Source organism: Ruditapes philippinarum, unplaced genomic scaffold, assembly GCF_026571515.1.
Source record: "Ruditapes philippinarum isolate M1 unplaced genomic scaffold, ASM2657151v2 ctg1750_1_1_1_1, whole genome shotgun sequence".
Taxonomy (NCBI): domain Eukaryota; kingdom Metazoa; phylum Mollusca; class Bivalvia; order Venerida; family Veneridae; genus Ruditapes; species Ruditapes philippinarum.
Genome location: NW_026856818.1, coordinates 207,952 through 231,035, shown reverse-complemented (window position 1 = coordinate 231,035; position 23,084 = coordinate 207,952). Strand labels below are relative to the sequence as shown.

Below are 23,084 nucleotides of genomic sequence, written 5' to 3'. Positions count from 1 at the left end.
AAAATTCTATTTCTTGAAAGACCTTTTGAAACTGAGATACAGAGTTGCTTCCCATTACTTGATGCAAAGGCTAATAAGCCTTGTAGCAAGTTTGTTTTCCTTCTGTATATACTTCCAGAAAACATCTTTTTTTTAGCTAGCTTGCTCATGTTTCTATTAATAGTATATAAATATCACAAAAGTTGGTAACAGTAAAATAAAATATCGCCAGGAAAATGCTACCCGAACAATTACTTCACTGGGACACTGTTTCTATAGGTTTTTATTTTTCAGATTTTTACTATAAAAGAGGACTGTTGCCTATGTAACGGTACAAAATGTTTAGTCACATGGTACATTTGAATTTACAGTAAGAATAACTCCCATAGTCCTATGGGAAATTTACAAACCAAAAATATTGAGGACAGTCTTGTATAATGTATTAATGAATGTGATCTTTTAATGTATTTTTACAGGAGAAAAACATCTTTTTTTGTAAATTGGTATTTTTTGGACAAAATATGGCCGTGTTTCTTACACATGTATAATATTGGTGGAAATCTTAGCTTTGTGTTAATTCTCTGTAACTTATTTCTCATAAAAATAATTGATTCATTCTATTTTCCTGAAAATTTGGCTCGCTACAACATTTTAAATTTAATGTATGACGATTCTGTATGCATATACATTGTACTTGTATATTATGACCAATAGTAAATCAAAAGTCCACCAGCGACGTAATTATGAATTAAGTAAAAAGTATTTATAAGTCTAAAGATGGATATTCTTCATCAAACCTGTCAGAATCTGTATGCAAATAATGTTAACCTGTTGACTTTCAATTGCTTCAAAATTGATTAGTGGATTTGGTTAAGAATTACTTTCATATTACTTAATGTATCCAGTGAAAATTCATATTACTTAAAGGATTTAAAACTATATCTTATGATTGAAATATTTTAATAAAATTATATCGGTTCTATTATTTTATGGTCGATTCCCTAAAAAATTGTAACATAGAATGTCTGTTATTTAATACACATGGATAATGTACGTAAACAGAATAAAAAGTTCGGGAACAAAATATTATTTTGCTATTTTAAGTAGAGTTTTATCCGTAAGCAATAATTTTGTGCATGCACCTCAATTGCTTTTAAGGCAATAGATTACCATATTTATTTCATTCAAGCATTTTGGAAGTATACTTTTTTAGAATTCAAACAATATTTTTTGCATCAGATATATAGCTTTATACACTTAAATTTATCTCAAGTGAAAGCAAAGAATTTGTCACCTTAGTGCAGTAATGGATAAACTTCTATTAAATTGTATAAGGAGTTAACCTGTTACTGCACTTAGAGGAGACGACAGATGTTTAACAATGATAAATTAAATACTATTTGTACTTTTCCGCAATAAATGAAAAAGAAAAAAAAAATTCGTCGGTCATAATACATTATTACTAAGAATTCCTTTAAAACTGTTACATTTATGTACTGGTGCGTGGGGAGGAAAAAGCAATAACTATTTTTGGTATTCAATTACTTGTTATTTGAGATGGGAGAAAAATACCGCCATTCAGTGGAGTGATTAACACGATGTATTAGCAGACAACGTTTACATTGGGGGCATTGTTAAGTACTGTGCCGATGTAGTGCAAATAGAGTCGGTTACTTGGACACCGTTAATAGGAAGTCCTTTGTCCACATTTGGAATTACGCGGCTATCTGCGAAAACACAGCCGGGATAGCAAACAGCGCTGTCATCGTTTTCTTCGCTACAGAGAAAATTAAACAAATATAAAGTGAGATGTTGGTACCACACAGGAAATTAATATTTGGATATGTATTTACCCTGGGAGGAGGGTAATGCGACAAAATATCTTCCGAACTTCCCCAGCAAGCGACCTTGCATTTTTTTTGTCTCTTTTTAGCCAGTTTTAATTACTTTTCCTCTGCAACATATTTAGTCAGCCACTTTATTGTGAGAACTCTAAACCTGTGAGAAGAGAAGAAGTTTTAAGGTGTTGCTAAGAAACCGTGAAAAATATATGGGTAAAGTTCAATAAAGTTGAGACTGCTCACAAATTTGTAGACTTTATGGGCAGAGAGATCTGTATATAAATAAAAAACGGACATACAGTCACTCTCTTCTTATTCTTTGTTTTTGTACCTGAGTGATATTATGATTACTTTGGAAGTAAGAAATCCGATCCTGACAATAACTTTTTTGTTTTTTTGCACAAGTAATGTTTATTTTTAAATCATAGACAGGAAATATTGACTGACACTAGACTACATGTGTAATTAAACAATTTGTCTACAATTATTAGTCCCCTACCGGTTTACCGGAGGGGACTTTAGGTTTACCCTCCGTCTGTCTGTCCGTCCGTCTGTCTGTCAGTCCGTCCACAAAACTGGATCCTGCAATAACTTGAAAAGTACTGAAAATATTTTTATGAAACTTGGTATATGGATAGATGGCAGTATGGAGATTATGCACGTCTTTTTCTTTTCTTCCTATGTTGAAAATTCTGGTTGCTATGGCAACAAATAGGCTGAAAATATGGCAAATTTTACACATAAACTGGATCCAGTGATAACGCAAAAAGTACTGGAAATATTTTTATGAAACTTGACATATGGGTAGATGACAGTCTTGGAATTATGCACGTCTTTTTCTTTTCTTCCTATGTTGAAAATTCTGGTTGCTATGACAACAAATAGGCTGAAAATATGGCAAATTTTACACATAAACTGGATCCAGTGATAAAGCAAAAAGTACTGGAAATATTTTTATGAAACTTGACATATGGGTAGATGGCAGTCTTGAGATTATGCACGTCTTTTTCTTTTCTTCCTATGTTGAAAATTCTGGTTGCTATGGCAACACATAGACTGAAAATATGGCAAATTTTACACATAAACTGAATCCAGTGATAACTCAAAAAGTACTGGAAATATTTTTATGAAACTTGACATATGGGTAGATAGCAGTGTTGAGATTATGCATGTCTTATCTGTTCTTCCTATTTTGAAAAAATATCAGTTGCCTTGGCAACAAATAGGCTTAAAACATGGCAAATATAACAATATTTGTGATTAGTCAAAAAGAGCTGAACACTTTATGAAATTGCATCTTTAATTCAAGAGTTATCTCCTCTTTAAGAATTCTGCTTTTAAAATGTTATATTTTGGTAACAGGGATGTTTCAAATATTAACTTTAGAGTGTCCTTCAGTCCGTCTGTCTGTCTGTTCATAAAAACTGTTTCCTGTGATCACTTTTAAAGAACTTTTCCAACAAGTTTACTTAAAATAGAGAAAAATTGAAACAGAAGTGAATGGCCAATGGCCCTTCAGAATGTTGATAGGGTTATAACCGGTAGGGGATTTATGGATTGCTTGCAATACTATGATAATTGCTTGTTAAATGAGTATTTTTTATACTTGTACATTGTATATATTACAATCGTTGCTTATGCGTATTTGAAATACAAAATGTAATTTATTGTTATATATTTTATTTTTTGTATGTAAGTTTTTATTATGCCCCCGCCATGTAATGGCCGGGGCATATAGTGTTACCCTGTTCCGTCCTTCCGTCCTTCCGTCATTCCGTCCTTCCGTCATTCCGTCATTCTGTCATTCCGTCATCATCAGTTTCCGTTCATTATCTTAGTAACGGTTGCACACATTCAACTCAAATTTGACATATGGATATGTCATGAGAAAATACAGGTCAAGTTCGAATTTGGTCATGGTTCGATGATTTTTGGCAGAGTTATGCCCCTTTTACTTTGAAAATAATATGAAATTGTCAGTTTCCGTTCATTATCTCCCCAACGGTACAACACATTCAACTCAAATTTGACATATGGACATATCATGAGAAAATACAGGTCAAGTTTGAATTTGGTTATGGTTCGATGATTTTTGGCAGAGTTATGCCCCTTTCACTTTGAAAATAATATGAAATTTTCAGTTTCTGTTTATTATCTCCCCAACGGTACAACACATTCAACTCAAATTTGACATATGGATATGTTTTTGGAATGCCCAGGCCAAGTTTGAATTTGGTCATGGTTCAATGATTTTTGGCAGAGTAATGCCCCTTTCACTTTGAAAATAATATGAAATTTACAGTTTCTGTTCATTATCTACCCAACAGTGTTACATATTAAACTCAAATTTGACATATGAATATGTCAAAGGAAGGCGCAGGTCAAGTTTAAATTTGGTCATGGTTCGATGATTTTTGGCAGAGTTATGTCCCTTTCACTTTGAAAATAATATAGATACATCTTAGGAATAAGCAGTTTAAGTTTGAATTTGGTCATGGTTGAATGATTTTGGACAAACTTATCTTTTTTGAATGTTGGAAAAAATTTGAACTTTCAGTTTCAACACTCATACTTTTGTGGAAATGTATGTAGCCATTATTTTGGCTACAAATATGAAATATGCTTTTTTCAAAAGGTTAAGACTGAATAATTTCAGTGCCTTGAACATTGTATGAAAATGGTTTGTGTTAACATTGAAAAGGTTTAAAGGGCTTTGAACTTAAAATTAAAAAAATAATTTGTGCAAACAAATTTGGAACTAAATATTATAAATCTGAAATTTTGGCTGCATGCGGGGGCATCCGTGGCATGATGACACATTTCTAGTTTTATTTAAATTTGACAAAAACCAATCAGGTCTGGTTTATCAAGTCAGAAACGTCAGGGCAGCTTCAAAGATTTCTTTTGACATGTCAAATCATAGAGTATTTTCATTTCTTGGTTTCAATACTTTGGCTTCAAAATATTAATTAAACAAAAAAGTACAATTAAAACTACGCCCCCCCCCCCCCCCAGAAAATAATGAAGAAAAACACAACAAACAAAAAAAGCCCCCCAAAAAAACAAAACAAAAACAACAACAAAAAAAACACCACATATCTAGGTACATATATCTCAAAAATTAGGAAACAAGTGTCTGGAAAAAAAGATGATAATTCTTTATTCCTGATTACTACAAGTAGACATGGCAGGAAATTTGCTCAATTCATTCATTTGTGGTCATAACTTAATCTGAAAATATTGTGTACTCGGAGATACCCACTTGTCAATCAATCAATTCTCTATACATTTTGCAATCATGTTTTCTATTAAGGACGCTTTCAGGGTGTTTTAAGTATTTCTTTAGCTGATTAAAATGGGATTGATCCATTATCCATGTTTAACTAAATCAAGCAAGAGTTTTGGTTTTTTGCATAAACTGCCAGTTTGATTGAAATGTTGATAAAAGAGTTGAGTTTTAGGCTTGACAATTTAATAGAATTCGGTAACAGTTAAATGTTTTGTCATGTACAACAAAAACAAGCAACCCTCGAAAGTTAATTAATTTAAGCAGAAACAATAACAATCCTTTGAGACAGGGTGAATATGAGTTTTATTTTGCCGTGATCAATCTATCTTCCTAAGATATCAATAAACGGTTTTATAAATTAAAAATTTTTTTTTGGTTTTACGCGTTAAAGACAAATTATGCCTTAGAAATGCAATCATTTTTATTTCTCGAAACTTTCTTATAATTTGATATGTTGTCACAGTTTTCAAAAACTAAATCATTTGCTATTATAGATGAACTATTTTTTGCTTATTTCGCTCTGTTTGCAAATAGTAAATATAGTGAATTAGTATATTTTATATATAAGTCAAAATACTACTTTTTTAAAATTTTTGCCACCAGTACCTTAACAACATGTCACTGTATGTTTGCTACTTTTTTCAATTGTTTGATATCTTGTATGCTCTAATATTCCATTACAAAAACATTACAAATCACAATCATGTTTGACATTTCTGAATTCTAAATTATTTCAAAATATAGATTTCTTAGGCATAATTAATGGCCTTTAAAGCTGCACGCATCCAGATGCACAATGACTTTTTATTGAAAAAATTGTTGTACTATGCATATGTCGTCAATATTTTGTCAAGACTCACCGGGCCGGGGGGCATGGCCGAGTGGTCAACGCGTCAGACTAGTAATCTAATGATTGCTAGCCGCATGGGTTCAAACCCCTTCAGGGGCTAGTTGTTGTTTCCTTTAGCAAGAAACTTTACACTCATTGCTCGGTACTGGTTGGTTCCAGGAACGGATTCAAAAGAGTGTCTATAAGGTTTTCAAAGCTTCCTACACAATCAAACTAAGAAAAAATTTTGTATAAACCAAGACTGGGGACAGTCTGTTTAAAAGAAGTCAACACTGTAACTAAGAATCTTACACAGTCACACTCGTGTTGTTCTGTTTTCCCTCAGTTGTTTGGTTTTTTCCAAAAATGTGCTGAAAGTGATATAATAATTAGTACAAAAAATTGTCTAAATACGAAAAAATTGGCTTCGAGTTTATTAATTGTTATTGCTGGTCTATCTATTCATCTGATTTTGTAAGTTTATTGCATTCAAATTGTTTACTTCAGCTTGGCAATAAAAAGTTACATAAGGTTTGCATAATGCAGGTTTAAACATTAGGACCATTAAAAAGCAGTAAATGTTTATGTAATCCAACGAATGGTTGATAGCTCTGTATAAGAGCATATTGTTAAGATAAACTCACAATCGTTTTGCAATGCAAGTCCCTTTAAATTATGCAATAAGTAATTGTTAAAGTCAATAGCATTTAAATGGTAAAAAGTGTGGCTTGTATAGGGTTTGGGATACTCATTAAAGTTAATGAAATCAGTATTGACTGTAACTGTTTCCCAAAGTGGCAACACAAATATATTTGGATGCGGCACGTAGGAAGTTTTCATGTTTATATTTCATTTCCTAATGTTTCTTGAAGAAAAGAGGAGAGAAAAAAAATAAAGACTTATTCCCATGTAGAATATAATTATTGTATCATGTTTCAGTGAATAAACAAAATTTCGCCAATACTTTAGTGACAAGGCAGCCATTATTGTGATTAAACTTCTGGCGATATTATTGCCGTTAAAACTTTCTTTGAAGATATAAGCAGAAACCACATAAAATTATGGCATAGACCTTAGTTTTGAATGTATGTTATTATCATTATATTGCACAATATGGAGTTTAGGTGCGCAGTTTAAAAGATTAATATCATGATTGCCTTCTTTGATCTAATAAGTTTTGAGTGCAATAATGTTGTATTATGTTGCACAATAGGGTGCGCAGTTAAAGATCATTTTATTTATTCAGAAAAATGTCTTGATAGTATTACAATAAGAATTTCTGAATGAAACTTATATCATTATTCATAATTTAAGTACGTTTTCGGGAGTTTTCATATAGACATATAGGCAAAATTAAAACTGTTCTATAGAATTTCTTTAAACTTGGCATGTTGTTAGAATATGATAACAGGAAAAAATTCAAGGGCAGATAACTCGAAAATGAGAACGGTGACCCCAGTTTTTTGCCGTTTAAAATGTTTCTGTTATCATATTCTAATAAAATCATTAAAGAACATTCCTGTATTATAATTATATTAGATCATTATGAATAATGAATAATGATTTTCATAATCAAATTGGTCATATTTATAGTTCTAATTGCAGCACCCCCCTGGCCCCCTTTTGAAAAAATACAAGCCCCGAGGGCGTTAAATGGAAACAATACGGTAAAAGAATTGTTATTGGGACGTTTTTTCTCTGAATTTGTAAACCCCTATGTAGGAAAGATTAATGGCGTCTGCTGCTCTTTCACAATCATGGTAATCTGGGAGCAATCTCAAAAGTAAAATATCTGTTGTAATAATGCCTTATGCAATTTGAAAAAAAATAAAAGAGTTTTGATATAGAATTTATTGGCTGAATCTTTCTTTTAAAAGATCAGCGAGACCAAATACAAACTTTATACCCATTTGTCTGATTGTAATGATAGTTGAGATTGTGGAGATTTTAGTAAAAAAAAAAATCATGACGCCAAATTTGATGTTTATTTATAATGATTATACGTAAAATATACTGTTCAAATTGTTGGTGTATTAAAAGCTTACCATGATAAATATTTTAAAATGGACTTGCCCGTCTTTCAATCTGGACAAAACCGTCATTTTTTTTTAGTCATTTTGAGAGAAGAAGGTCAAGTTACAAAATGTACGGACTGAATAACGAACAGTGCAGACCATGATTGGCAGCAGGTTCATGCTGCCATTTGGTCTTGGTCTGCACATGGATTGATAATGTCGCCATCGGAGCAGGCCAAAGGGGTTAACCAAAAAAAAAAATGTCTGAACCTATGAGCCAATAAATCCACTGAGAAGCTTTTAAATTGTCAAGATTACGACACTTATATCATTTTTCATTTTAAGGAAATGTTGTTATGGTAAATAAGACAAATCCACAATGGGATAATTCAGAGATCTGGCAAATGTTACAAAGACAGGCAAATTCACCCCCAAGGTAATACAGACCTATTGCTATAGACAGTACAGTAGACACGAGTCCCACGACGGTTTCCGTAAACGGTAAATTATTACCTACATTATCTAAATATAGAAATGTAACGGTGTCAGTGGACTCGTTTGTTTGACAGTGTTGTAACTAGTTATGTATCTGAACATTGTGATGGCTGTTTACGATGTTGAAATTATGGAAAGTTGGGTATTGTTCTTAATTATTATCTATAATGTAACAGTTCTTATATATTCAAGAGCTTTGTTATATATTTATAAGTCAATGCTGTTACTTTAGTAAAGTACAACCGTCTTACTTCCTTGAATTCTGTACAACCATCTTACTTCCATGAATTCGATACAATTGTCTAATACTTCCTTTAATTCGGTACAACTGTCTTACTTCCTTGAATTCGGTACAGCCGTCTTACTTCCATGAATTCGGTACAATTGTCTAATACTTCCTTTAATTCGGTACAACTGTCTTACTTCCTTTAATTCGGTACAACTGTCTTACTTCCTTGAATTCAATACAACCGTCATACTTCCTTGAATTCCGTACAACCATCTTCCTTCCTTGAATTCGGTACAACTGTCTTACTTCCATGAATTTGGTACAATCGTCTTACTTTCTTGAATTCGGTACAACCGTCTTACTTCCTTGAATTCGGTACAACCGTCTTACTTCCTTGAATTCAGTACAACCATCTTACTTCCTTGAATTCAGTACAACCGTCTTACTTCCTTGAATTTGGTACAACCGTCTTACTTCCTTAAATTCGGTACAACCGTCTTAATTACTTCCTTGAATTCGGTACAACTGTCTTACTTCTTTGAAGTCAGTACAACTGTCTTACTTCCTTGAATTCTGTACAACGGTCTAACTTCATTGAATTTTGTACAACCGTCTTACTTCCTTGAATTTGAAATTATTACTGTCTTTAAAGCAGCATGCCTCCAGATTCATGTTAATTTGTTATGAAAATTTTGAAAATGTATTTAAAAGTAAATTTATTATTATTTTGTATTGAATAAAGAAAGTAAAATTAACATGTTGCAAACGGCACTTTAAGACAAAATACTCCATCACACCATGCTGATTTAACCAACAACTGATTGGTTCATAATACTTGCTAAAAATCCATATACCTAAAATGTTTCAATGGAAAGTGTTATATAAGCCAGAGTTTCCAACATGAGCAAAGAGCCAGGAAAAAATGGGAACTCGACAACTTCAAGTCTATTAATAGAACTTCAGAAGGTTAAATCTTAAAGCTGCATGCCTAAATAGGTCCAACTGAGCAAAAATATTTAAGGAAAAACAAATTTGTGAAAAATGAACTAAACTTTTAAGAAAAGTACAAAAATTCAAGATTTAAAGTATAATTTACATGTTATGTGCGATTAATGACTGATTTTGCAGTGTTTAAATCACCATATTTGTGCTGCATGGCACTCCACAGTGAGTGCATGTCTATTATGCAGTAAGGGTTATTTTTGGGTATTTCGACCTCTTTTTGGAAGTGGATTGCAAGTGCCGTTTGCAATTTGTATATCATTTTCATTGTTCACTTAACAATATTTATAATTTACTTTTAAATAGATTTTCAAAAATTTCATAAAAGTTAACATGATCAATCTAGAGGCATGCGCTGCTTTAAGACTAGCCATAGATGGTCTATGTAATAGAGATGCCATCTATCAAAGATAAACGAAAACTTCATTTCCCATCCAGACTGTCTGATCTCTTTTCTTTTTTAATTAAATTGAATCTGTTGATATATAGACTTACTGATTTTTTTAAGTGAAAAAAAACACTTTAAGTCAGTAAAAACCATATTTCACATTAAGTAAGGTACTTGATTGTATCAAAGGTTTGTCTTTACTAATCTTTGGTATACTTTGTATGGATTAGACTTAAGTAAATTTATTGAAAAGCATTTGCATTTTTTTTTACCAAAATTAAAATTTTGTACAAAGTACATTTTTATAACAAGTTTAAATTTGTTACAATTTCATTATCTATAGATAAATTATTTTCTATCAATGAATTTATTTTGATATATCATCAATAATGTCTTTTGTAACATTTTTTAGTCAGTATTTCTCATAAATATATTGATATTGCATCCTTTTTTCCAAATTTCTGAAATCTTACATATCTTAAATATTGTCAACTTTGGAACCATTTTGCCAAAAGTAAATTCTGTAACTTTGAAATTATATTGATATTTCAAAAAAAAAATGTTCCAGAAAAAAATTTTGTGTTTGCTGTTATTTTATTGACAGAACAGAACAGAACATAAGTTTATTAATAAATCGTATGCGAACAGCATATTGATTAAACAATAATATTTTACATGCATGCATAAAAGTATGTAATGAGAGCATATACAATAATGAATCAATGTATCAAAGATAAATACAAAGTCTACATATTTTCGATAGATTTGAGATATTCGGCTTTGCTATTTCTGACTATTCATATACAATTATGATAACGAAAATGTCAAACTTGGTAATTGTTATTTCATATGACACAGTATTTAAGTTAAGTATTTTAATTAACTATTTGTATTTAAGAGAGTCTTTCTAAATTCTTCAAATGCTTTCAGTCCCAGTGAAACTTGAAATGATCTTACAGGACAATAGGTCCTGTGAAACCTGGTATTTTACAGGACCTTGGTGACAATTACAGGACCTAAAAAATTTGTATAATTTTCCCCATTTATAGTAATTATTAGGGATAAGTTTTTGGGGGCAAGTGCATACAAATTGCATTTTTTGAAGTGTTGATATTCCATTTTAAATAAGATTGACCAAACATTAGGTTGACTAAAACAATGCATGCTCGTAAAAGTTTATTAAATATTATTTTGTAACAATAAACAGCAAAATTACAAATGTTGTAAAATCATTAATGAACTGAATGCTTGCAGGCAGTCTTATGTTTTTTCTTCTCTATCATCATTATCATAGGTTTCATGTAGCTTGTTTTGATTTAGTCACTGCAGCCAGTGGACTTTGTGCTGAAATAAAAAAAAGTAAAAACACTTTTTAGTAAATCATATAATTCATCAATTTCAATATTTCCCCCAAAAAGTATTTCTTGACAGTTCAGAGTCGTAGTTAATATGAACTTAATAATGTTCATATGGATGTTGTTTTTTTTCCACTGAATTATAAATAATATTGTCCTCTAATAAATACTTTAAGTTACATTTAATATTCGAGCATCACGATCATCATCACAAATAAATTTTAACTTCTTTTAAATTATTTACAACTGTTCTTACAGAAATTCTTATAAAGAATAATCATCGGGTATTCACCACTACGAGTGTTTACAGAAGTTTATTTACCAATCATTTTCATTCGCCATTGAAGCATTTGACAAAAAAAATTGTAAAAATCAAAATGTTTGAAGTTTTTGGCGACAAGTTTTTGTAAAGCAAACATACATGTAAATCAACATGATTACTAGACTTACCGACAAATTTATGCACTAAGCAAATTTATGCGCTATGTATGTCCCTTATTGGTCTTAATTGACATCTACATGTATTTGATCGGCAATTATCAACACTACGGAGATGTCACCTGTTGACTTCCAACATCCGCTCAGTTGTATCGCCGCGTTTCATTGGTTTTCCAATTATACCGACCAATGAAAATTGGTTTAACAGACCGTTACGATATAGGCGGAGCTTGTGATTTTGACAATTGGAAAATTATTGCACGTGTTTATCCTAATAAGGGCGACATTGTTTTTGCTTTCTAAGCAAACTGGAGACAGAGCGCCTAGAAACGTGAAAAGAGTTTCTTTTTTTATAGTTCTACTGCTAAAAAAAATTACTGGACAGTAGGTCCGGAGAACTTTCTAAATTTGTCGGACCTTTCAAAAAATTACCGGACATGACCGACGGTCCGACGATGTTTCGCTTGGACTGTGCTTTGATTAGATATTTTGCCAGTCTGTATAAAATTTGCACATCACTGGATGATAATAAATCAATGAATTTAATCATATTTGGCCTTGTTCTGTACCAATGTGGTATATACTGTCTATATACTGTTATTTTATTGACTAATTTAACTTATATTTCACCACTAATTAATTGTTATTGTTACTGTTACTAAATTCTATATTACCAATATTGTCACAAATCATATCTTTTATCAACAATTCAGCCAAACTGTCAGTTAAGCTAAAAAAGAACCCTTGCCTGATTTAGTTAAACATGGGTAGCAGATCAATTCCAATTGAGTCACTTATTCAAAGAACTTAAGCACCCTGAAAGCATCCTTAATAGAAAACATGATTTGCAAATGTACAGAGAATTAATTGATTGACAAGTCAGGGTATCTGGGTACACCACATTGTAAGGAGTTAACAAGAGATGTGATAATTAAACATGGCATTTTCACGTGCACTTGATTTTTCTATACTTTCTTTATTTGTATTATTCAAATCATTAAGCTTTTAAAAGTGCAGAAATACAGCATAAACATTAAGTGATCTGATTGTGCATTTGATAAACTGTTTGTTTGTTTGATTTGGTTTACCGGCACACCAACACAATTTGATTATGTTGCGCAGAAACAGGAAAGAATATCAGAATTTTGGTTAAGCTCAGAACTGTTACAAACACCAGGGGTCAAAACCACCTAACTATCCATGTGACCATTGCAGACCAAGAATCAGCTGGCATATCTCTGTGGTCTGATTATGGTATTTTTAAGCATTTCCTGCTTTTGGCAGTTATAGGCAAGTAAAATTTGGAGGGGTGGGTGGGGATAAGAAGTTAAAGAAAATTTTTTTTTTAAGTTAGGAAAAATTTGGTGAAAATATATATACTTTTATAATTGGGAAATGGTACTGAATTTTATCAGCAAAATGAAAATTCTTAACTTCAATGGCAACTTTTTTGACGTAACCAAATGTCTCACAGGCTGAGAAAAAGTGCAGGCCCTGACCAGGACTCGAACCCCTGACCCTCTGAATATCATTCTGCAGCTGTATCGACTGAGCTATCCAGCCGGCACACACATTTTCTCCCTGATTAATCAAAATAGTGAACTGTTCTGAACCATGACACAAAGTTTAATGGCAGCATGATTTATAATAGGATCTGATTTTGACAATGTTGGTTACATAATTGTTGCAAAGTTCTGCCAACTCTTTTAATCATTTTAATGGGTGTAGTTCCAATGATTGGATCCTGGAAATTGATACAGAACTTGGGAATTATAAATTCTTGTTTTTTCCCCCCTCTTCCTCCGAAAACATTAGGAAATGAAATATAAGCCCCGAAATCTCCATCTAAAGAATTATAACATGTTTATTACAATTTTGAGAGAAATATAAATACTACAGTTTCGATATTTTTCTCTGTTAGTAACAATAATTAAATTTTGTAATATTAAGATATTATTTTGGCTCAAATTAAAAAAAAAAATACAAAGAAAAAACTTACTCCAATATTTTTGTTGACAACTGTAATTTATTAAATACAAATTGTTACAAATTTTAGATGCTGATAAAATTTGAAAGATCAAATGGTGACTTCTGTGCAGTAACATGTTAACTCTTTGTATAAGTTAATAGGAGTTAACCCATTACTGCACCGAGGGTGACGAAATGATGTATTTTAATTACTTGAAGTAGTTAAAACTTGCAGACATTACTTAATTCATTGACACATTCCCCCTCCCCCCACTATCCCACACACTTGAGGTAGGGGTAAAGGGGTATACTGTTGACTATAGCAATATACAGAACTAGCTCGGGTCTGCCATCGCAACCATGATATCAGTTTAGTAGATTCTTCACCCTTACATGTCAATCGTTTTTTTTACCGTCTGCTTATATTTTATTAAAAAAGAGAAAAGGAATCACGGCCTTTGTCAGTGCTGGTATTGGAATGAGATCGTATCAAGAGAAAATTTATTGAATTAATTCATCTTAAATAATAGTAGTAGACAATATAATGCAATCAGGCTACTGTAGGGTTTCTTAAATCATTCACCTGAACCAAACACAGTAGACAATGTCATATATCAGTGACAGTATAGTGAGGGCTGTGTGTGCGATATCGTTGTAACTCCATAAACTTAAATAGTAGGTGTTATGACATTGTTGCATTAAGTTAAGATATGACGCAAGTTTTAAGGTTTCACTTCGGTCTTAAAAAATGGAGAAACCTCAATCTGTTTAACAAGATGGAATTCATTCTCTACTTGATAGCAAATTTTACATTTTTCATATGTCTCAGAGAAGTTCTATCATCATATATAAGATTAAAAGAGAAATTTCTATTAATTCTGACATTGTCGAAGAACTTTGTATGGTTGTTGAATATTATATCTTATGAAGAAAATTATTTAGTATAAAGATATAATTATGTTGTTGTCTAAATTGAAGTCTTGTTTATAAAAAATGTAAAACAATGTAAACAGAATTCTTTTATTCATTGTGTATTTTTAGCATTTTGTCATTGTATGCGCCTTTAACAGTCAGAATGGACTCTCATAAATGTAAGCAGTGACAGTATAAAGTCCAATATATATTTGATTTAGTACATAACTCTGGTAAGTCAGTGTTTTATTTAGCTCGTAAATGATACTGTTAAATATATATAAAATGTAGATATATAAATAAATATATATCTTATAACATATGAAAATTACAACCAGGGAACAAATAGGTTGGGCACATTTATCCCAAGAGAGTCTGTTGACACAATCAAGTGTGTAAATACTTCACTGGAAAAATGCACATAGTAAATAATATAACGAATAAATGACATAATGTCTGCTAATAATTCATGAATTTTCCAGAAAACCTTGCATTACCTAATTGGTCAGAATTTACACGCCTTTTACAAATTTCAGAACTATTAATATTTTTACTGATTCACATGACTGGAATAATTTTATTGTCATTTGATCAAATTTACATTAGACACACAGGCCTCGACATTAGCGGTGGTCCGTTGGTCCGAGACCACCTAATTTTGGCAAGGACCACCTAATTTTAAAATGCACTGGTCCATCGGACCACTTGAATTTTCTGGTTTGTGCAAAGCTCATTTAATGGGAGAATGGCGATTTTGGAGTTAACCTGTTACTGCACTTAAAGGAGACGACAGATGTTTAACAATGATAAATTAAATACTTTTTAGAACTTTTCCGCAATAAATGAATAGCAGTAAGAAAAAATATTTTCTTCGGTCATTATAAATACATTATTACTAAGAATGCATTTGAAACTGTTACATTTATGTACTGATGCGTTGGGAGGAAAAAAGCAATAACTATTTTTGGTATTCAATTACTTGTTATTTGAGATGGGAGAAAAATATCTCCATTCAGTGGATTGATTAACACGATGTATTAGCAGACAACGTTTACATTGGGGGCATTGTTAAGTACTGTGCCGATGTAGTGCAAATAGAGTCGGTTACTTGGACACCTTTAATAGGATGTCCTTTGTCCACATTTGGAATTACGCGGCTATCTGTGAAAACACAGCCGGGATAGGAAACGCTGCGCTGTCATTGTTTTCTTCGCTACAGAGAAAATTAAACAAATATAAAGTGAGATGTTGGTACCACACAGGAAATTAATATTTGGATATGTATTTACCCTGGGAGGAGGGTAATGCGATAAAATATCTTCCGAACTTCCCCAGAAAGCGACCTTGCATTTTTTTTGTCTCTTTTTAGCCAGTTTTAATTACTTTTCCTCTGCAACATATTTAGTCAGTCACTTTATTGTGAGAACTCTAAACCTGTGAGAAGAAGAAGAAGTTTTAAGGTGTTGCTAAGAAACCGTGAAAAATATATGGGTAAAGTTCAATAAAGTTTAGACTGCTCACAAATTTGTAGACTTTATGGGCAGAGAGATCTGCATATAAATAAAAAACGGACATACAGTCACTCTATACTCATTCTTTATTTTTGTACCCAAGTGATATTATGATTATTTTGGAAGTAAGAAATGCAATCCTGATAATAACTTTGTTGTTTCTTTGTTGTTTTTTTGCACAAGTAATGTTTATTTTTAAATCATAGACAAGAAATATTGACTCGCTAGACTACATGTGTAATTAAACATTGTCTACAATTATTAAATGAGTATTTTTATACTTGTACATTGTATATATTACGATCGTTGCTTATGCGTATTTGAAATACAAAATTTAATTTATTATTATATATTTTAGAGTCAGAGTAGCTGCAAAGATTTCTTTTGACATGTCAAATCATAAAGTATTTTCATTTCTTGGTTTCAATGCTTTGGCTTCAAAATATTAATTAAAAGACTTGTATACATTATGTAACATACAAAAAAGTACAATTAAACTTAGTAACGCCCCCCCCCCCCCCCCCCCAAAAGAAAGAAGAAAAACACAACAAACAAACACCCCCCCCCCCCCCCAAAAAAATCAAAAGCAAAACAAAAAAAAACTAACAAAAAACAACAACACTCCAACCACAATTCTTGGTACATATAATCTCAAAAATTAGGAAACAAGTGTCTGGAGAAAAAAAGATGATTCTTTATTCCTGATTACTACAAGTAGACATGGCAGGAAATTTGCTCCATTCATCAATTCATTCATTTGTGGTCATAAGTTTAATCTGAAAATATTGTGTACTCAGAGATACCCACTAGTCAATCAATTAATTCTCTATACATTTTGCAGTCATGTTTTCTATTAAGGACGCTTTCAGGGTGTTTTAAGTATTTCTTTAGCTGATTAAAATGGGATTGATCCATTATCCATGTTTAACTAAATCAAGCAAGAGTTTTGGTTTTTTGCATAAACTGCCAGTTTGATTGAAATGTTGATAAAAGAGTTGAGTTTTAGGCTTGACAATTTAATAGAATTCGGTAACAGTTAAATGTTTTGTCATGTACAACAAAAACAAGCAACACTCGAAAGTTAATTAATTTAAGCAGAAACAATAACAATCCTTTGAGACAGGGTGAATATGAGTTTTATTTTGCCGTGATCAATCTATCTTCCTAAGATATCAATATAAAGAAAACAGGTTTATAAATTAAAAATTTTTTTTTTGGTTTTACTCGTTAAAGACGAATTATGCCTTAGAAATGCAATCATTTTTATTTCTCGAAAACTTTCTTATAATTCTTTGATATCTTGTCACAGTTTTCAAAAACTAAATCATTTCCCAATATAGAGTAGAACTATTTTCTGCTTATTTCGCTGTTTGCAAATGGTATTTTTTGTGAATTAGTATATTTTATATTTAAGTCAAAATACTTAACTTTTTAAATTTTTTACTACCAGTAACCATAACAACATATCACTGTATGTTTGCTACTTTTTCCAATTGTTGAATATCTTGTATGCTCTAATATTCCATTACAAAAACATGACAAAAGACATGTTTGACATTTCTATCATGATCGCTAGCCGAATGGGTTCAAAACCCGTCAGTTGCAAGTTTTTCTTGCCTTGAGCAAGAAACTTTGCACTCATAGCTCAGTACTGGTTGGTTCTAGGAACAGATTCGAAAGTGTGTCTCTAAGGTTATCTTCAAAGCTTCCTACACAATTGAACTAAAATAAATTCTGTATGAACCAGGACTTGGGACGGACTTATTAAAAAGTAGTCATAACTGTAACTAAGAATCTTACACAGCCACACTTGTGTTGTTATCACCCGCCGATGGAATCGGGAGGGGGATATAGTTTTGGCGTTGTCCGTCCTAAAATCCGTCTGTCCGTCCGAATTTCGTTTACGGATTAGTTCTCTGCAACTTTAAATGGCTGGAATTCAACGAAACTTTATGGGAATGTTGATCAGCATGTGAAGTTGTGCACCTAGGTATTTTTGTCTGGATATTTTTAGTATTTTTCAGAGTTATTGCCCTTGACTTAGTAAACGTCCGAATTTCGTTTTCGGAGTAGTTCTCTGCAACTAATGGCTGGAATTCAACAAAACTTTATGGGAATGTTTTTTTTTTTTTTTTTTTTTTTTTTTTTTTTTTTTTTTTTTTTTTTTGGAACCACGTTTAAGGCCCGTTTATTTTACATTTCCTTTTTACATAATACATTCATTTTACATATTTCAATTAATTATGTTACATAACATACGTTACAAACTAATATATATGTTGTTGTAGACATTTTAAATAATTTCAAAGAGCATATAAACGTGAATCTCTTTTCTTTAAGAAAAAGTTAAGAAAAAGGATATTATATTTTAAACAAGATAAAGTTTTGTTAAATCAATTTTTAAAGATTTCCTTGAGTCAGTTGAAAAATGCTGAAAAATTTGTGGAGGTGCTAAAATATAAAAGTATAATTTGCAAGAGAAAAAAAGTGTAGTAAACAAAAACATATTTTTCCAACAAACTACGATAAGATAAAAAAAAGGTAATATTAAGAAAGAAAGAAAGGCTGCTTTGGTAATATACTTCTGACATATCATCAATCAGTTCTTATAACATTATTAGAAAGTTATTCCATTTCCTGTTGAAATCATCAAGAGAATCATTTTGAAATGCTATGTATTTTTCTAAAGATATTCTATCAATCAATTTTCTTTTAAACACAAGATTATTTGGTAATTTCTTTTTTGTTTTACAACTATATATATAATATTTGGCAAATAAGAGAATATATGATAAAATTTTATTTTGTGAATGAAAAAAGGACAAAAATTTGTCTTGGGTTGCATGTATACCAATTTCTACCAACCATTTAAACAATTCATTCCAGAAAATTTGTGTTTGTTGACAGGTCCAAAATATATGTTCTATGCTATCTATTTCCATATCACAAAAATCACAAAGGCTAGACTCCACTAATTTACATCTAAAGAGAAATTTGTTAGTTGCAATATTTCTATGTAGGAAATAAAAATAAAAATTTGCAAAATATTATCCTTACAGATATCAAACGCATTTAAATATATTTGTTGCCAATTGAAATTTTTATCTGGAAATTCTGCCTCCCATTTTAACTGGGATTTTAGTTTTTCATTCTGGTATTTTAGCCTTCTTTCTTTTTGAACCTGTGTTAATTTTTTTATTTAGGAGATGTGTTTCTGTTTTTTCTAAAAGCTCATAAATATTTATTTCCTCAGTTGTTACAGAAAGAATGATATTATCTAATTTTCTTTTCCAACATGTTGGAATTGAAGAGATAAGTCTATGGTAATTTAAAAACTCAGTATTAGGGATGTTATATTCAGTTTTTAATTGATTAAAAGTTTTAAAATTTTTTGCGTTTGTATCATAGATATCTTTTACATGGTATATATTTTTGTTTTTCCACTGTCTGAAATAGAGAAGGCTATTGTTATTTTTTATGTTTGAATTTTGCCAAATAATTTGTTCTAAAATATTTTTTGGATTTTCATTAAAATTGATTTCACTCCAAGCTACTAATACTTCGTGTATAAATTTATTTTTGATTTTAAATTTCAATATATCTTTTGTGTTTATATTGCATTTAAATAAAGATATTCCACCTAAATGATTAATATTTTTCTTTATTATTTCTTTCCATAACCCATTATTTGAATCGTTTATTATTCTTTTTATCCAGTTCGATTTTATTGAGTTCAAAAATATAGGAATGTCAATCATATTTAGACCTCCGTTTTTGTATTCCTGTATTATCACATCCCGTTTGACTTTATCCCTTTTTGAGCTCCATATAAATTCATAACATTGTTGTTTAATTGTATTTACAGTATTATTTGGAGGATTAGGTAGAACAGAAAGCAGAAAAGTTAATTTTGGAATTATTAATGATTTCAATACTGAGATATTACCAATTGTTGTGAGATGTCTAGCTTTCCATCTGTTTATGTCTATTTGGAATTGAGATAATCTGTTATCATAATTTAATTTGAGGATATGGTCAGTTTTTGAATGAAATGTTATTCCTAGTGTTTTTACACTTTCTGATGTCCATGAAATATTACTATATTTTTTTCTACAATATATAAGGTCTTGCTGGTTTCGCAGTGGGCCTATTCTTAGAGCTGTACATTTACTGTAATTAAGATTTAGACCTGAGATGAATGAAAATTGTTCAAATATATTTAACATTTCTTTGTAGCTGTTATTTGTACCATCTAATAATATTGTTGCATCATCAGCAAACATGCTGTTTTTTACTTCTATATCAAATATTTTAAATCCTTTAATATTTGTATTCTCTCTTATTGCTATGGAGAGGAGTTCAATTGCTAAAATAAAAATGTAAGGAGATAAAGGACAGCCTTGTCGGACTCCTTGTCTGATATTAAATGAGTCCGACAAGAAACCATTGTAAAGAATACAACTTGTTGGATTTTTGTATAACAATTTTACCCACATTTTTAAATTTGGTCCAAAGTTAAATAGATCGAGGGTTTTTAAAATAAAATTATGATTCAAACTATCGAAAGCTTTTTCAAAATCAGCAAAAAATAATATTCCAGGTTTTTCGTTTTGTTCTGCGTACTCGATTACATCATATATCAATCTTATATTTTCACCAATGTATCTGCCTTTAATAAATCCAGTTTGGCTATTGTCGATCAAGTTATTTAGTACACGTTTAATTCTATTAGCAATTACTTTACTCAGTATTTTATAGTCAACGTTTAATAAACTTATTGGCCGCCAGTTTGAAAGAAGTGATAAATCTTTTTTTGGTTTTGGGATTAAGGTAATTAAACTCTGTGCCTGCAACTGACTTAAAGATTCAATTTCGAATGAATAATTAAGAGAATTTATTAGATCTTTTTTAATTTCATTCCAAAACATTTTATAAAATTCAACGTTTATACCATCTGATCCAGGACTTTTCCCATTTTTCATGGTTTTAATTGCTTCGATACACTCTTCTTCTGTAATAATTCCTTCACATAATACTTGCTCGTTTTCGTTTAGTTTAGGGATTTTATTTTCATCATAAAAGTCATATGTTGAGTCTCTTTGCATCTTTTCACTGTACAGACTTTCATAATATTTTTTTTGCTCATTTAGAATTTCATTTTGGTTTGACGTAACATTACCATTGACATTTAGATTATTAATAAGTTTTCTTTCAGCATTTCTAGTCTCTAAGTTTTTTTAGCAATTTAAGGTTTTTTTCACTGTTGTCTATTTTAAAACTTTTTATTCTTGTTATAATTCCATTGATATTTTCATTATTAAACTGTTCTAATTCTGATTTTTTCAGTTCTAAATTTCTATTTAAATTTTCGTCAAAATTGCAGGCTATCTCAGTTTCAAGTTTTTCGATTTCTGTCGTAAGTTTTTGAATTTGTTCTGTTTCTGTTTTCTTTTTATATTTTGAAAATCTTATAGTTTCATTTCGTATTGTACTTTTAATAACTTCCCATCTGACTAACGGGTTTGTGTCTGTATTAAGAGAACGTATTTCAGTTATGACATTTTTAATTCTGTCTTTAAATTCCATATTTAAAAGTAAACTATTGTTAAGTTTAAAAACACCAGGTCCTCTCACTATAGGATCAAAATTTAAAGTTACATATGCTATTGAGTGATCAGATTTAAAACTAGGCTTTATACCGGATTTTTCAACAATATTTACCAAATCATTTGAAACAACAAAATAATCTAATCTACACGCTATATTTAACCGTACTTTTGAGCGCCAAGTAAATCTTTTAGTGAACGGATTTTGTACTCGAAATATATCATTAAGTTGAAAAGTTTCAAGTATACTTTTTATTTTTTTGCGACATTTCAAATGTGTATGAGGGTTACCACCTTGTTTGTCAATATTAGGTTCTAGCACTACATTAAAATCTCCTCCTATAATAAAAAGGTGATCACTTCTGTCTTTAACAAAGGCTTCTAATTTACAGAAAATATCAATATCATCTTTATTTGGGCCGTATACATTTATGATAAATACCTCTTTGTTTTCAATCCTAACATGAACTGCTAATACACGTCCGATCTCAATTTCAAAAGTATTTAGAATTTGAATATTTAAACCATTTCTGAAAAGAATTGATACGCCTAATTGATTACTTGAAATGCCACTATTGATAATTGTTCCATCCCATTCTTTTTCCCACTTTTCTTTATCAGCCTGTTTGAAATGCACTTCTTGGAGAAGGCTTATGTCAACCTTTTGTGTTTTCAACCATTGAAAAATAGCAATTCTCTTGTCTTTTCCAGAAATTCCGTTAACATTATAAGTAAAGATAGTAGTTTTAGACATTAAATTGAATCGATGAAGAAAATTTATATACTACCAAAGCAGTTAAAAATTGTTCAAGTATAAATGAAAGTCTTCCTGCAAAGAGGATTAAGTTGTGAATTACATGACCGCTACTAAATATTGTTTAAACTGATGTTTTATCTATTGTAAATGAACTATGACATTTTTTATTAATATTAGAATTATATGATAACATTACATGTATGTTAAAAGAACAAAAATAAATTAATCTAAGCTTGATCGCTATTAAGTTAAATCCTAAGTAAACCAAATATGACATATATTCGGTGCAAATCAATGTTAAATAGTCATTACATCATTTTTATATACTGTCAGGATTTTAAATGAATGAAACAACAACAACAAAAACCAAAATAATTCAACATGACATATCAGAAAGAGAATATTATAATGGTATCTAACATACACTCTTACATATCATTTTAAGATGTGAATATTTGGAGAGAAAAAAC

General features: G+C 30.7%; 1 protein-coding gene across 1 annotated transcript in view; it reads left to right on the top strand.

Moving 5' to 3' along the window:
• Positions 1 to 23,084, top strand: part of LOC132747791 (serine/arginine repetitive matrix protein 2-like) — a 97,918-nt gene that overhangs the window by 10,455 nt on the left and 64,379 nt on the right. The window lies entirely within an intron of this gene.